At 35.9% G+C, this 15,510-nt stretch overlaps 1 protein-coding gene across 2 annotated transcripts in view; it reads left to right on the top strand.

Annotated features, from left to right (window-relative positions):
- LOC107225249 (protein hu-li tai shao) overlaps positions 1-15,510 on the top strand; it is a 64,884-nt gene that overhangs the window by 3,413 nt on the left and 45,961 nt on the right. For both annotated transcript variants that reach the window (XM_046738845.1, XM_046738846.1), the window contains exon 2: positions 14,612-14,644. The gene's annotated coding sequence lies outside the window, so the exon portion shown is untranslated. The remainder of the gene's footprint in view (positions 1-14,611; positions 14,645-15,510) is intronic.

The raw sequence follows: 15,510 nt of genomic DNA, 5'->3' as shown, positions 1-15,510 counted from the left end.
AGGAACGACACTTGACTCCTGTTTAGCCGGATGGATAGAGGCCGTGTTACGTCATCGTACGGTATCACTTGTTGTTCGTCTTTCCTGCAAGAACAAAAACAAAACAAAACAAAAATCTCACAGAGTCAATAATGGGTTTACTGTTATGTGAATGAAACTTTCGTTCTTATTCTCTTTCTTTCCATCTCACGCGTGTCTCAGGAATATGACCAGGTTTCTCTGTAGGCGCATTGTCTCACATGGTGTCTATACGCCTGTGTTGTCGCAGAATTAACGAGGGATTGAAGAAGTTCGTAACGTTGACGTACCTTAGAGTATTGAAAAAAATTACTGTTCGGATTTTACTGCCTGAGAATCAGTTCACAGACGTTGTTTGTCGTTTTTCATTTTTCTAAATTGGTCCGTTGCGTTAATTTTATCAACTTCAACATCTGGAATTAATTTATTCAGGTTAGTGTAGGTCGAGCTTCTGATTGAAATTCCTCAAACAAACAACGCATTAATGTTCGTTCGAATCGAGATTCAATTCATTGGATTCAATTCAGTTGTTGTTGTTAGGCTCGTCACAGACGTTGTGCAGATTCTAACGTTTATTCAATAATGTTCCCCACTTTTTACTTCTATTTTCAACGATTAGAGAACATTCATTGGCGGCGGTTTCCAGAATGCCAGAAAAGTTAAATTAAGGATTAAAATTCTAAGCAAAAGTAATTATTTTATAAAATGTAACGATGCAGTTTCGGGAAAAAAATTTCTATCGAAGTTTAGGATTGTTGTATAAGTTTCGTTAAACCGCGTAAAACGATATATAGAATGACTGAAAGAATAAAATTCGGAAAATATGTTTATAATATTGCTTCGACATGGTCTGCTGATTTTAAAACCATCGCATAAAAATGGTTTTACTTAAAACCATGAATAAATATGGCTCGCAAACTTAACAGTACTCTAGATGCTTGATCGAAAATTCAAATTCCTATTTCTGAATTTCGATATTAGATTTCTCTCGATTTCAGAGAATGTGTAAAACCTCATAATCCGCTTGCGAGTACAATACGGTGAAATTATGGCTAAATATCGCATTAATTCAAAATTTCGTCGACTGCTAGAAGAGTTTTCAATCAACTTTCATACGGACAATAAGAACATTTCAGTCACTTTCCCCAAGTCGTCGGATCGATTAACTGCAGTCTTTGGAAAAATAGTTGGCTATTTTTTTTTATCGACATGAAAACAAAGGGATAAAAATTTACGCGTATAATATCCTTATTTTTTTCGTTTCCTTCGTTACGTGGCGCATCGCGATTTCCCCGACACGTATCGATGGCTAATGATATACGTGTTATAGAGGCTGGATCTCGCGGCTGACGACGAGATGTAATATTCTTGAGAGGGAGAGCGGGAGAGAGAGAGAGAGAGGTGAAGAATTCTATGTTTAAAGTCTGACATCAATCAGTTGCCCGAGCAAGCGGCAATAATCCGCCCAGTTATACATTCACGCGTATCTCTGCCTGTACACGATATCACTCACGTGTAGACGTACGTTATACACACGTACATGCATTCACAATATGCCTACAGTTCAACTTATACGTCTTGTGGCGAATGAAACGCGCGCGAATCGCAAAAGACAAGTATATATATAAGTTTTGTGTAGGTATGCCACCAACTAGAATTGGACAATTGACGAAAACTGTAGTTGAGTCTTCTTTTTCTATTCTGACGCTAATGCGACTACGGAATAGATGAACAAGATGAAAGTTGGTAACGTTAATGTAACTGAACATTCGAAAGGAAAAACACCGTTTTAAATCTTCGGCTCAATCTGCAGTAGTTTAATTTTTCAAGTATATATAGTAAATTCGCTACGGTCACTAACATACAATGTCAAATTTTCATATTTTCATGAAAATTTGTTGTTACAGTAACGTTGCAAACGTCTGTCGTGTATAGATGTATAGGCTATTCCTTGTCAACAGATCTGATCGCGGAACCTTGAAATTTTCTACTTCGGTCAGTCGTGTGATAGTTTTTGACGAACGAAAAATGGATACTAAATTTCAACAAGTTAACGAAGTAGTGCATTCGTTGAACTTGGGTTAATTATAATTCCAGACCGCAAAAAAAGACATGGCAGTTAAACAAGTACGTTTATTGCTTCTAATTTACTTCTGCAGGAACTTTATCACAGCATGAAAACGGGTAAAAATGTACAATGTTGACCCGATGATTGTGCGTGAACACTTTGTAATGATGAAAACAGCAGTACCTGACTAATCAACAACACAAAATTTATGAATATATTTATACCGTGGAGGTGACGAGAAAGAAGGATTGAGAAAAAAAATCTCACAGGATGAAATAATTTTTCACTCGTATGCACGTCCGTTTCTTTGGTTAGAAACTGACCGCATCGCGTATAATGTTGGATTATGAGTTGCGTAATAATTAATTTACGTTCATAATCAGACCACCGCAATTTAATTTTTTTTTCCCCTCTCTCCATTTTTCTCGCTTGCTTTCGCATAAGCGACGATAAATAAGGAACGCGATAAGAGGGGTGATATTGTTTCCAAGATAACGACGGTGTTGATTAAATTATGTATAACTTTATGTTCTACTTGGTGTTATACTTGAGTGCCTTAGTTACCTTCGGATCTCAACAAAAGCTTTTTTCGCAAAGAAAATGTCTGAATAAGCAGATCAAAGATACCGTGTCTTTATTTACATATTAATTTCCCGTTCGGAACTCGATAACCGCAAATGTGTGAAAAATACGTTTTTTTGCTTGAGATTCCCTGGAATAAAAAATTGATGTTATAAAGTTATTCAAAAACTGGAAAATATATCGAAAATACGGCAAAATAGAATTTCGGCATTGGTCGTTTACCTATAATTGGCATAATTGTCTGACGTCTGTAATGTATGGCGTATTCCATGCCAAGTCACCTAACCTGTGACACTGATTATGTCAGATTTTTCTCTGTCACATAACGACAGTCCCCGACTAACAAACATGAAACATGTAAAATTTATCATCTCAATAATTTATAACAAAATCGAAAATCATTTCTTTGTTCATATCACATTATCATTCAATTTTGTAAGAGCCGAAAAAACATTCATAACTTGGACTATGTAGAAATTACTGAACAACAAGTTGAAAAACTTAAATTCTTCCGGAAAATAATATAGAAAAACGCGACGTTTCACTTTCGATTTGGTCTGAAAATCAGCGGCCAGCGTCATAGAATTTGTGTAAATTTTATTCCAAAATCGAATAAGAATTGTTCAAGAGGAATGGTTGATTTTATTTTTCTGGCTTTTGGAGTCAAGACAGTCACGCTTAAAAAAACACCGCATTGTCAGGGTTACAGACTGCGTGAATTGGCACGGAATGCCTCATACAGACGCGGACAATGCGCATGCGTGAAACAGGTACACTCCGACACATCGCCTGCGGCGTCTATCCTTTTCTTTTGTTTATACTGCGGTGACTAACACCGTATTATATACATTTTATTTACAGACGTAGGTATATTATTACGTAGTAGTAGACATAGGTATGTAAATACTTTATGTACAGCTATTTTTATGCACGCAGTAGACGTAATAGTCGTAGCTGGTACTTTACACTCTGTACGCAGCAGGATTTTTTTTTTATTCCCCTTAAACTCGCCGCATAGAATTTGTACGCGTACACATTTACGATCGACTGTTTTTCAAATTATTTGTCGTCTCTAAATTTATACCGTCATTCTTATATTTATAAAATTTTCAAACCAAAGTTCGACAGCGGCAGACTCGCCAAATTTTACCGCCAAGTCATAGTCTCTACGTTATTCTTAACAATCGCGATAATCCCAGTACGCACTATTTGACTGCCTTACATAAATGCTTGTATATTACACGTATACCATGTGTGGATTGTGTTATGCTGCACTTGCGTAGATACCTAGGTACATAGAATTACGTGACAGGAGCACTCACAGTCAGGCACAGAGATTAATTAATTATTCTGGCGTCTCTGTGATGCCGTTACGTAAGATAATATACAGTTCGCCAATTTCTCGGATAACTGGATTCGTTACTGTTTACGTGTCGCGTGACTATAATCGTAAGGGCGTATGAAAAGAAATAACAATATGAGATAAATAAATAACGAGACTGGTTTTATGACAAAAGGGCGGACATCGATATCCTCGCATAAAAATTGGCGTGAAAATTGAAGACTTGTACGCTTTTTTGATCTCGTCAAATGCGAAAATAGGTAATAAGAAATAGTTCATACGGCCTTTTCATATTGAAATGTCGAAATAACTAAAAAATGGTGCAAACACTTTTTCTGTTTATGGGCAGGTTGGCATATGTCTTTACGGTTCTACTGATTTACAGGGTGTCTAGTGCTTCTTAAATACCTTTAAATTCTGGAATTATCTTGGAAAGCAAAAACTGCTCGGAATTATATCGCATGTTCTTATCCTCGCCATTTTTTTTTTTATTTTTCAAACTCTGTTATCAAATTCATATTAAACGGTAGATTCTTTTCTTATACGTGATACGAGGTTCATGTTCGTAACGTTAATGTAACGATATAATATTAGAAAAACTACTTATTGTTTCGCGCAACATCGAAGCTGTCTGAAAAACAGTAAATTGCATTAATTGCAAGTAATTACGAAAAGTACGAATTTTCATGCGCAAATTGCGTGTTTTAAGTCAGCCGTTGTGGCTGAAAAACCGCGAAATTGACTTAAGAAAGAAAAAAAATAAAAATGTTGGACACCAAAGTAGTATTTCTTGATGTGTTTAACGTAACATGTACCTGAATGTTTTGAAATTCTTTTGTTCGATTATTCGTTCGTTACATAAACTGCAAGTAGGACAAGTCAAACAGCTTTGAACTTCCCGCTATTCCCGTTATCTGCGAAAGTAAGTATACGAATTTTGAACAAGAAGATTTTTATCTTTCCAAAAACTCGGAGACTGCTCCCGCGATTTCAAAGGTCAAATTGCGCAGGCGTCATTCCCTCAATGTGACCTTGTTGACCTTGTCAGACGAACGCTCACCCCTCTGTACTTCTCGTTTTGAAGTGAGAAGCGAGGACGCGACTCTCGTTGAGAACCACACTGCTATGCCGGTACGTAGGTCTAGTTCTATGCGATCAATCGATTGATAGGCAGAATTCACATGCAGAATTATTACGAGGCAATCTCGATTAATCGATTAACTGAAAAACCGGTTGATCGAAATCGCCGATTAATCGCACTAGTACTGGTACACAATTATGCATATTGCACTGACGCTGTTTCAAAATCGGAGAATACAATTTTTTTCCCGGAACACTGTCTAAACATTGTTTATTATACTAGTTAAAAAAAATCTTGTCAAACTACAGGATTTTTAACTCATCGTCCATACGTTGGTAAAATCAGGACCTTGTGCACCTTTTTTGAAACTGCTGAATGGAAACTCCGGTATTTCTAAGGTCTGCGAAAACAAATATACATGTATGTTATATTAAAATGAAGACAGATGAACTGTCGAAAGCGTACTGCGTGATTGTTTTGTAAAATTCCGTGAAAGATTCGAATCAGAGTGTAATTTTTTTACACGTTATTTAAAAGGGTAATAAGTCATATGACGTAACGAAGAATGTTCTGGACTTGAGTTAAATATTGTTTACACATCAGGAGGAACGTTATAAGTTATGTTAAAAATTATAAACGTTCAAACCTTGTATCAACGGGTCCAATGCATATGTGTGCATGTATCGTACTTATTTATACTCCATGGGAAAGAAAGGGACGATTCTCGCTGAGCCGTCGCGTTAACTTCCAGAGGCTGGTCGTTTACACGTAGCGGTTTCGTGCATGCATCGTTCCTTCGTTGGTCAGATCGTTTCTTCTTCGCTTTGTGCCAGTACCGTCCACGTTGCTACAAACGGTTTGTTAGACCATAGTTTGTTAACCCCGTAACCATTAGACGCCAGGATTAAAAGTCTACGTACGTTCTCCGATCGGCAATGTTCGAAGCACAGTCAGAAAATGAAACTGATTTGTTGGAGAGTATCGAAAATAGAGATGAGAGACGTCAGGGTGGGCCTTATTTTCCCCGACCCAATTAAACCCGCTAGGTTTTACCCGGAAAAAATCATTTGAAATTTTTTTTTTTTTTTTTTCACTTTTAATATTGTTTCCTTTTTTTCCTTTAGAAAGGTGAAAAGAGTATATTTTCAAATTATATTATATTTGTTTATTAACTGGTTGTTTGTAATTTAGTGAATCTCGATAAAGCAAAACTGTATAAACATATTGAAAAATAAAAAAAAAGAACTGGACTATTGAACACTTTGAAACTGTTCGAAAATTGAAAATCTGGTTTTTCTTTTTTTAAGTACAACGTCACGTTAACATTAGTAACTTCAATTTCATGTTATCAGAAGATGAAGACGATGACGATAAAAAGACGACAATAATTCAAAATAACGCATGGTTTTTCGATATCTTTGTAACGGTAACGAGTCAGTAAAAAGAACTGAGTGGTTTTTTAACTCCTCGTCTCTGTAATACAGAGTTCCGTCGACGCTCGAACCGGTTTTTTAAATTTTTCCGTCTGGTTCGCGGCTGATTCCCACTCCTAGGTGTGAGTTTTGGTACCGCACTGTCAAGTAATACAAGTAATTCACGTAATACCGACGTGAAGTTTGCGTAAGGTCGCGCGTTAACCGTAATCCACTATAGTTAGTCAGTAAGTATGTAAGTAGGTAGATGCAATAGTTAGTCTTGTAACGCTCGCCGTATCCACAAACGCGTGTCTGTACGAGACGGCTAAGTACACCGGTTGCGGAGGGGGGGGGGGGGGGGGGATGCATCCGGCCTCTTCTTGCCGCTGTCCGAGTTCGAGGTTAATTGCACCGTTACGTCATCCCCGGCACCGCTATGACTAAAAGCGTTCACATTGTTCACGCATCCCACTCCCTGTGGCTGGCTACTGGTTGGCTGCAAAAATCATCACTGTATTAATGCCCGTTTACAACGTCGCGGTCAGGAGAGTTGGTGATTCGAAAACGAAGCTTGAGGATTCACTTATAACGCAGCAATTTGATCTGTCGATGCTCGATGCTTTCTTAATTTCGCTAAAAATTTTTTTTTTTTAATTTCATTTCATAGCTAATTCCTGTGAGAAATACTTTTTCCTTGTGTACGTAACCCGAATGCAAAATAGTTAGACTAAGGTTCGATTAACAAGTTAGACATACGTGTGTACGAGACGCCCTCTTTAAATAATGAACCTTCTATGGAAGACGCCAACCGGTGTCAATTCGTTATGAGACGCGCGATGTAAAGAAATGTAAAAGTCTATCGTTCGTTAGTAAACATTTATTCGTTACGTTGTGAACTCCTGTGGGACTTTATTTAGGTCAGACGGGCGAGTAACTTTTCCAATGATACCACACTTGTCGAACTATCGGCTCAAAGTTTTTTTTTTTTTTTTTTTTTTTTTACTGTGATCTAAATTCTAATTATCATATATTTTATCGACTGAAGAGGAAAATCATTAATCGGTAAAATTTATCTTGAGGAATCGATCACCAGATTGTGAATCTAGCATCAGTTCAGTCTTACACCGATTTTCTGATCAGGTAAATTAGTTTTGTTATGTGGGCGGGGTTTTTATTTTCTCTTCGTTGTCAAATATTTTATTCTTTAGTTTTAAAAGTGTTGGAAAAGAGTGTTTACCTGCGTATAATTACAGTGGTTACAAAATTTTTCTCAAATATTTTTGTTACACGTTTAGGCTCTTTTAATTTTAATAATAATTGGAAGCCATAGTTCGTCAAAGTTATTCTGAAGTTGAAAAACGGTACGTTACGTTGACGTTTGTACTAACTTCGACGACCGCGGGGATTCTGATGATTTTCAGGAGACTAATTTCGGAAAATTCGATTCAAGATTCCGATTTGGAACTCTTGACGAATTAATTAAAGAAACCCCTCGTTTACAAAAATCTTATATACGCACCTGACATTTCACAAGTATGGAGCTGATTTTAAAAAAAGAACACTTTTCGACCAATTCGCATCGATTTTATAAGTACTACAGATATCAATTGTTATAATTTATTAAGGAGGTTCTTGAACGTTTTAGTTGTAATTAATTTTATTACTTACTAATACATTACTAGCGCGATCGCTTATTCGTTCGGTATTTAAAGTAGGCTTACGTTTGAAATCCCTCTTTTTTAATAATTTTAGTCTACGTTCGCCTATTCAACTTCAGCATTAATGTAAATGCAGCCGATTTAGTATTGAGGTCATGTAACAGTCCTACTTTTACCGACTGAGTCACCCAATTCTCATTTTTGTTTATTCAACATACGCCTAGACAGAATCAGCTCGGGAAGATGTTTCGGATCGCCAACGCCGAATTTCAGATCATCCAATCATTCGTAATTCACATTGATATGGTATACTTACCGGCTGATAAAAAATGAGGCTGAAGTCAATAACGTTATCGTAACGAAACGTCAGGAAATAAATCATTATTGCGCAATTTTAGAATTACTTTTCAAGGAGTTGGCTTTTCAAAATACTAGTGTCTTGTTTTTCATGCTTCATCAAATTTCGGATATTCCCAAAGGTGGAAACTAACGATTTTTCTTAACTTCATCCTTATAATGAAAAACTAAAAATATAAGGTTTATAGTTTTAGAACTTGCTAATCGGCTATTTTCTGGATCACTATTTGTGAATATGAGTCGAAATTTTTCAAACTTGATATGACAGACCTGATAAAACTGTCCAAGGAGCGCTGAGCTAACGGATTTACCTCCAACTTGGTTTTTGAAAGTCGGAAACTGTTCGGACATTCGATTAAATTATTTATTCACTCGTATCTTACAATCAAATTACAAAGTCTTTTCACCAAGTAAAAGCAATCTAACGGATTTAGTTACCTACGTACGGATGTGTTGTCTAAAACGGTGATAACCGAAGTCAATATTTCTTCTTCGTGATATCTTTGAAATAATTATAATCTAGACTGTTAAATTGGCCGAATCAGATCAGCAGATTACCGAATGAATTACTCAACATTATAAAAGAACGATAGTACATGTAGATTTTTCACGAATCTCTATAAATCGAATCGACCTAGTTTTGACCCATCTCAACTCGATATTAACCTTGACTAAATCTGTCGAGTTTACATCGAAATTATACGAAAAAAAAATACGGGTTCATTCTTTTTAATTGATGATAGTTTGGCACATTTTAATCGAGTATACGTGTGAGGGATTGTGCAACAAAGTACACCTCTGCAGCCGATCGATTTTACACCGTTACTAGTCGCACAGTATCTTCTCGTCTCATGTATAACGGGAAACTTATGCTTCGACGGTCTGGCTGGACAAGCGATGGAAACTATTATATTTGGCCAGACGCCCAGACACAAGGCTTGTGTCGTATACACCGACGGAAATAATTCTGATGGTCACCGACAATCTCCACGATGTGGCGAATAGCGCGAGGCTTGGTATCAATCAAACAAGTATTAGTTTTACGCATGTAGAACAACATTTTGTCTTAATTAAAAAAAAAAAAATCAATTCAACCGGTCTACAAGTGCCGACTTTAATATATGGAGATCATCTATACAGAAATTTAACAATATTCGAATTTGGTAGAAGGTCCGAGATTGATTTTTAATAAAAAATTTATGAAGTACTATGTATAAAAAAAAAAAAGTTGTGAAAAGAATTCAAGTTTGCAATAATCTTTCTTACGTGTTGAATGTTATTTCAAAAACCATTCCAAAGTTATTTAATTTCAAATGTGTAAAAGTTACGTGCGATTTTGATCATTCGTACAGTGAGAAATGAATGTTAGGCAGAAGTTGATGTAAAAGTAGCACATAGCACCTTATAATACGTAATTCCAAACTGATATTGCCAGGTTGTTATCGCCTTTAGTACCTACGTGTTGTTTTAATCGTCGATAGATATACAATATGTATATAAAATGTTAGTGTATAAAAATTACGCATCGACTTACGTGTCTCTTATCGGTTTACACTTTGATAACGAATCAGTCGCGATTAGCTCAGCCCGGTTATTCACTGCATTTCTTACCTCATCGAAGGCAAAACGTATGTACGTACATGCCTCGCGTATCGTTCTCCTGATCGATAATCCGATAATCACTCAACATTTTTCATCATACATTGATATATCTATATCTAAATTTCTTTTTTGCTGTTGAAATGCTTTACGAAAAAAAAAAAAAAAGAACCAACATTTTGTGATAAGTCTAGTATTTTGAGTGTTGACCTTTAAAAAAGCGAATTTTTACATGATTTCAACTTTAACCTTGAGTAACTTTTGAAATAATCGAATTATTATAAAATTATAACAGGCCTTATTTTGTGGAGCATTGATTCCCAACAATGATATGTATCGGACATTTGTGTACTCGTATTATGCCGCGTTACTGAGCTACAAAATTCAGAAATGACTAAAATTATTTTCACGTGTTAATTAAATGGAAAACTGCATTAAGGAACCACTAAATATTAACATTCAGGGCTCAAATTATAACAGGTGTCTTATTTTCTTTTCCTTCAACTATAAAACGTGCGATTTTGAAAAAAAAAAAAAAAAAGAAAAATCGATCTTCTCGGACTACCCTAATATATATGTATATACATATATAATGTACAATATTGTTCATTAATGGGTTTCCATGCAGTGACTTATTATTTTGTTGGAATCAAAACCCATACAAGTTTTCTATCTATCGACATTTTACTTGCGTCGCTAGTCATTGGCACATAAAATTTCCTTACAATTCGAAAGAAAACTCGTTTCAATTTTTATTTCACAAAAAAATAGTGAGTCACTGGGATTCCGCTAATGAACATGATTGTACCTGTACAAGGATATCTCCCCCTCTCTCCCTCTCTCTCTCTCTCTTTATATTGGCAATTTTGAAAGAATCTACTCAAATCAGTCCAGATTTTATTCCAATACTACATTCTGTACATTTTCGTAAGTTTTCATTGATACGTACTTTAAGAAAATAGTTGAAAATATGTTTGTCGAACAAATGTATTAAAAAAAAAAAAAAAAAATTACGCAACAAGTTATTTTCAGTCTAGCACAAGCGCTTAAGCTGATGATAAGTTAACTGCCATCTTCTTGAAAAATGATTTCGAAGTAAAGTTTTTGCTACTCGCTAGATGTACCTAATTTATTTTATTTTATTTTTTTTCTTCATCTTGTTTTATTCAAGACTTTCTTGAGTTTTCGGAAATCCTGTATTTTCTTCGATATAATTGCGTGCATTTTGAAGGTTTTCATGTATTAGTGTATACGCCATAGTTCACATTGCGGCCGGATCAAAAAATTTTTTCCATAATAAGGTAGAAGATGAAAAGATGGATTGCGTGTTCACATGCACACCTTTATTTGGCGTCTAAGAGTCTCCCGTGAAAAACGTTGCGCAACGTGCCTCCGTCGTTGGGGTTGGACGGACGGGCGGGTCGTCTTGAGACGCAAGGTGCGGAGGGAAAAGGACGATTGACCGAGAGGCAGAAATCGAGCGAGAGAGGGGCGGGGGGGGGGGGGGGGGGGGTATGGGGAAGGAAAAAGAGAAAGGGCTAGCAGACGACGGCACGTGTCGTCGGGGGGGGTCATTGACCATCCTTGTATATTGTGTCCAGTGCTACGTGTGTTGGTGATAAATTGCACACACATGTGCGAATTTCACCCGATTCGCACCCTTTTGTTTGTCTGGTTATTTATTATTATTATTTTTTTTTTATTTTTATTTTTTTTTTTTGCTCGTTTTTTTTTCCGACACTCCCATTTCTCACATGCGTTTCAACAGAAGAATCCCGGGGAAAGTTTTTTAGTTTTATGTAATCACCTCGAATTACATTGATTCTTTTTTTTTTCCTAGAATTTCATGTTTTTGCGACTAACGGGAGTAACGGGAAGCTTTGTAGGGTTGGTACTTTTGATGCAAAAAATATCAACAGTTTGCTTAGATACCATTTAGTAGAGTTTGGATATAAATGAGGAGCAAATCGAATTGATACTCTATATTTCTTTTTTTTCCAAGATCGACAGTAAAATGTTGTTATCGCTGTTTTCTCGCACGTAAATGCGTAATGTGATATGCAAATTTTTGCTACGAAATATTGAGGGCGAAATATGGGGGTCGTTGGATCTGACAACGGTTCAGAGGTTCTACCGTGTATCGGTAAAAAAAAAAATGAATAAATAATTCTTGTCGTTTGGTATAATATTTTGACTTATTACAATGGTCAGTTGAAGAATTAAATTTCATTTTTTATGGTTTACCGAGGTCAGATTTGCGGAATCGAAAATGGTGAATCCAATATGGTTGTAAAAAAAATCCCATATATTTGGATTTTGGTTGAAATTAGTTTGCGGAGGTTTTTCCGGGTATCGGTAACGAATCCAAGGTCAGACTTCCAAGATTTTTACTGTAATAAAATAAAATTACAGTGTTTCAAAATAAAATAAATTTGCATTTTCGTGAAAAACAAAATGGTACCTGAATGGTTTTAAATCGTTAATTACGAATCTTAATTTGTAGTTCGAATCGTATATTAATTTTTTCCTTTTTCCTGGGAAATCGGGATCTGCAGTGTGAAAACGGGCAGTTCGAGTTCGAGGGCTGACTCACGGCCAGCCTAAAGCCGCTAGTTATTTATTCAGTTGGCTCGCTTACCCTCATCGTGAGGGTTGCGACGAATGCGGACAGGTATAAGAACCCCGTGGCGTGCAGGTGAAACCCGGCCATTCCGTTTCAACCCTCGCGTGCAATTCGTACTACGCAACCTCCTTCTTGTTGCCCTCCTCCTCTAAACTGCAACGCTGCGCTTTTAGCTGCAAACCGGAAGTGGTAATTGTCGGACCTGCGCTGCTATCGCGCGCTTCCGCTTTTGGTTTTTGCACCTCGCGGTATCTCGCTTCGTCTCTTTCAATATGCAACGACTTATTATTCGCATGTAATACCTACGTTGACACACACACGTGATGCGATGTCGTATGATCTATACTTATTTACATCGCGAACGGTTATTTGTACAAGAAACATGTCATGCGAGCAGATACGCCAATTACGAACTAAAATGATGAGGTGCAAAAGTTTTGATTAGACTGTCATTTTTAGAAAAGTTGACGAACCTGAAGCTAGCAGACAGAGTTAGCAGTCAAACGTGGTTAACTTTTTGGAAATAGAAGAACGCAGTTCAGTTTTACCCTTGGAATTTTAGAAAAGTATTTGGGGTTCTAGGTATTTCACAAAGTTTAGATTTTCGGACTTTACTGCATTAGTACTGCTAGCTTCAGCCTCGTGACAATTTTTTTTGTTCGCTAAGATGTGAAATGCCTTCAAATTTTAGACTTCTAGGTCTTAACGCTTGTCGGAAACACGTTAATTTTTATTTTCCATCGAATTTTGGCCCACAAATTTGTTTTTATCATTATTTTCTGCGGTGGAATTTTTGTAAATGAAATTACCTGAAAAAAAAAGTGCTCAGTTAAATCGAAATTCTGATAACTGATCGCTTATCTGTAATTGGCGGAATTCATTACGTAATTTAATCTTATCTGAGGTATGAATATTTATTTTAATTACTACTATAGCTTTTTCTCTATTTTTTATTCGACATCTTATCGAAGAAAATATGCCGACCGAGATTTTTTCCTCCATCAGAAATTGAAGGATCATTTTGTAAATCTAATTCGCACAAGTAACGACTGACGCGATTGTATTACAGAATTTTTATCCTTGTAGTAGAAACTCAGGTCTAGCATTTTATCCACAATATTAACGATAAAAAATATTTAAAATAATAGTACATACATGAAACGGTGAGAGCATGGGAAGAAAGAAAGTTTGAAAGTACTGCAGAATTATTGTCTATGTAATACATGCTCCGAATAATGAACTTCCGGATTTCGGGTGCGTGTGAACGAACGACTTAATCCTGCCTACAGACTAAACACAATGGTGTGAATCGAACAATGAAAGTCCACGTTGTGTGCATTTGGTATCGAAAAATTTAAATACATTTAATATAAATGGAAATATGTATTTTTAGTCGAAACATCGGGCTTTGATGTTCGCAAAAGAGACATTCGGTATCGTGGTATAATAATTATAAATTATAAGGAAATTGTGAACAATTATGGTAATTCGTTATTCAATTGATTTATTTAACGGCTAAATCTCTAACCTCAGATTTGTCAATCTATAAGCGATTTATTTTAAATGATATTTCGAATACTAAAAATTATTTAATAATAAAAATAAAATAATAAATAATATAAAATAATAAAAATATAGAATAATAAAAAAATTAGAAATACAAGATGATGAAGGAAATAGTAATAATTCTCACGTTTTTCCAGCTCGGCCTTTTTCCGATCACGTAGCTAATTTCATACTTTGGGATACGTTGACTGTAGTGAAAATAAACTCGAATTATTTAGATAACTTTGTAACGTTGAACCGGCGTTCAAATTATTTTTATACATAGAATTTTAAATAATGTTTATCTTTACATTTTGTTACAGGGTACAGCGAGCTAGAAGGCTAAACGAAAAAACGTGAGTATAAACTTGATTTAGCATACTCTGCGAATTGAGAGGCTACGCGTACCGTCAAAATCCTTATTCATTTTTTTTAACTAGAATTTTACTACCCCTGAAACTATTGAGATAATTAGTATGATTTGAAACACCGTAGTTTTGACGGGTAATAAATACAATGGTCACAGACGTGCGGTGGTCGCCAACCATCTTTTTCCTTTTCAATGATGCAATTTTTTGCCTAATGTTATTTTCAAATTCAATTTGCACGCCTTATATGTATTCAGCGTAGGTAATTACATCCGTGCATTCTTACATATTTATAACACACGGACGTTTGTAGCATTTATATCTTATAATCAGATGTAATATATATACATGTATATCATGTCTGTATATTCATAGCTTGCGGGTTTTGGCGATTATCATACACCGGTCTTGACCAGAGTTGTTGAAAAGTTCGAATTATACTGTATACTTGAATTATAGAAGTGTAATTTAATTTATATATGTATAGGCGACGATTTAACGCTCGTCTCACACGCATCAGGCAGTCTTAACGGTTCCCGTAGTAGAAATATACACGACACGTTTGATCGACCCGAATGATGATCCGAGCGTATTACATCAATGGTTTTATCAAATTAACCGATGAACTTGAAAATAAAACGGAATGCCTGTAGACAATTTTTTGAAATTCAATTAGATTTCTTCGTAACTGACTAATTTCTTTTCGTCATTCTCTGTGTCGTTTTTAATTATAATGCATTCCATGCGACCTTACGAGTAGCTTCGGAAATGTAATATATATATATATATTTAGCAGAGTATCACGTTTAACGGCGTGTCCATTGTACGCATGTATCCAACAAGACTTGGGTCTG

Source organism: Neodiprion lecontei, chromosome 4, assembly GCF_021901455.1.
Source record: "Neodiprion lecontei isolate iyNeoLeco1 chromosome 4, iyNeoLeco1.1, whole genome shotgun sequence".
Lineage (NCBI taxonomy): Eukaryota > Metazoa > Arthropoda > Insecta > Hymenoptera > Diprionidae > Neodiprion > Neodiprion lecontei.
Note: the sequence above shows the minus strand (reverse complement) of the source record. Positions and strands in the feature narration are given on the sequence as shown.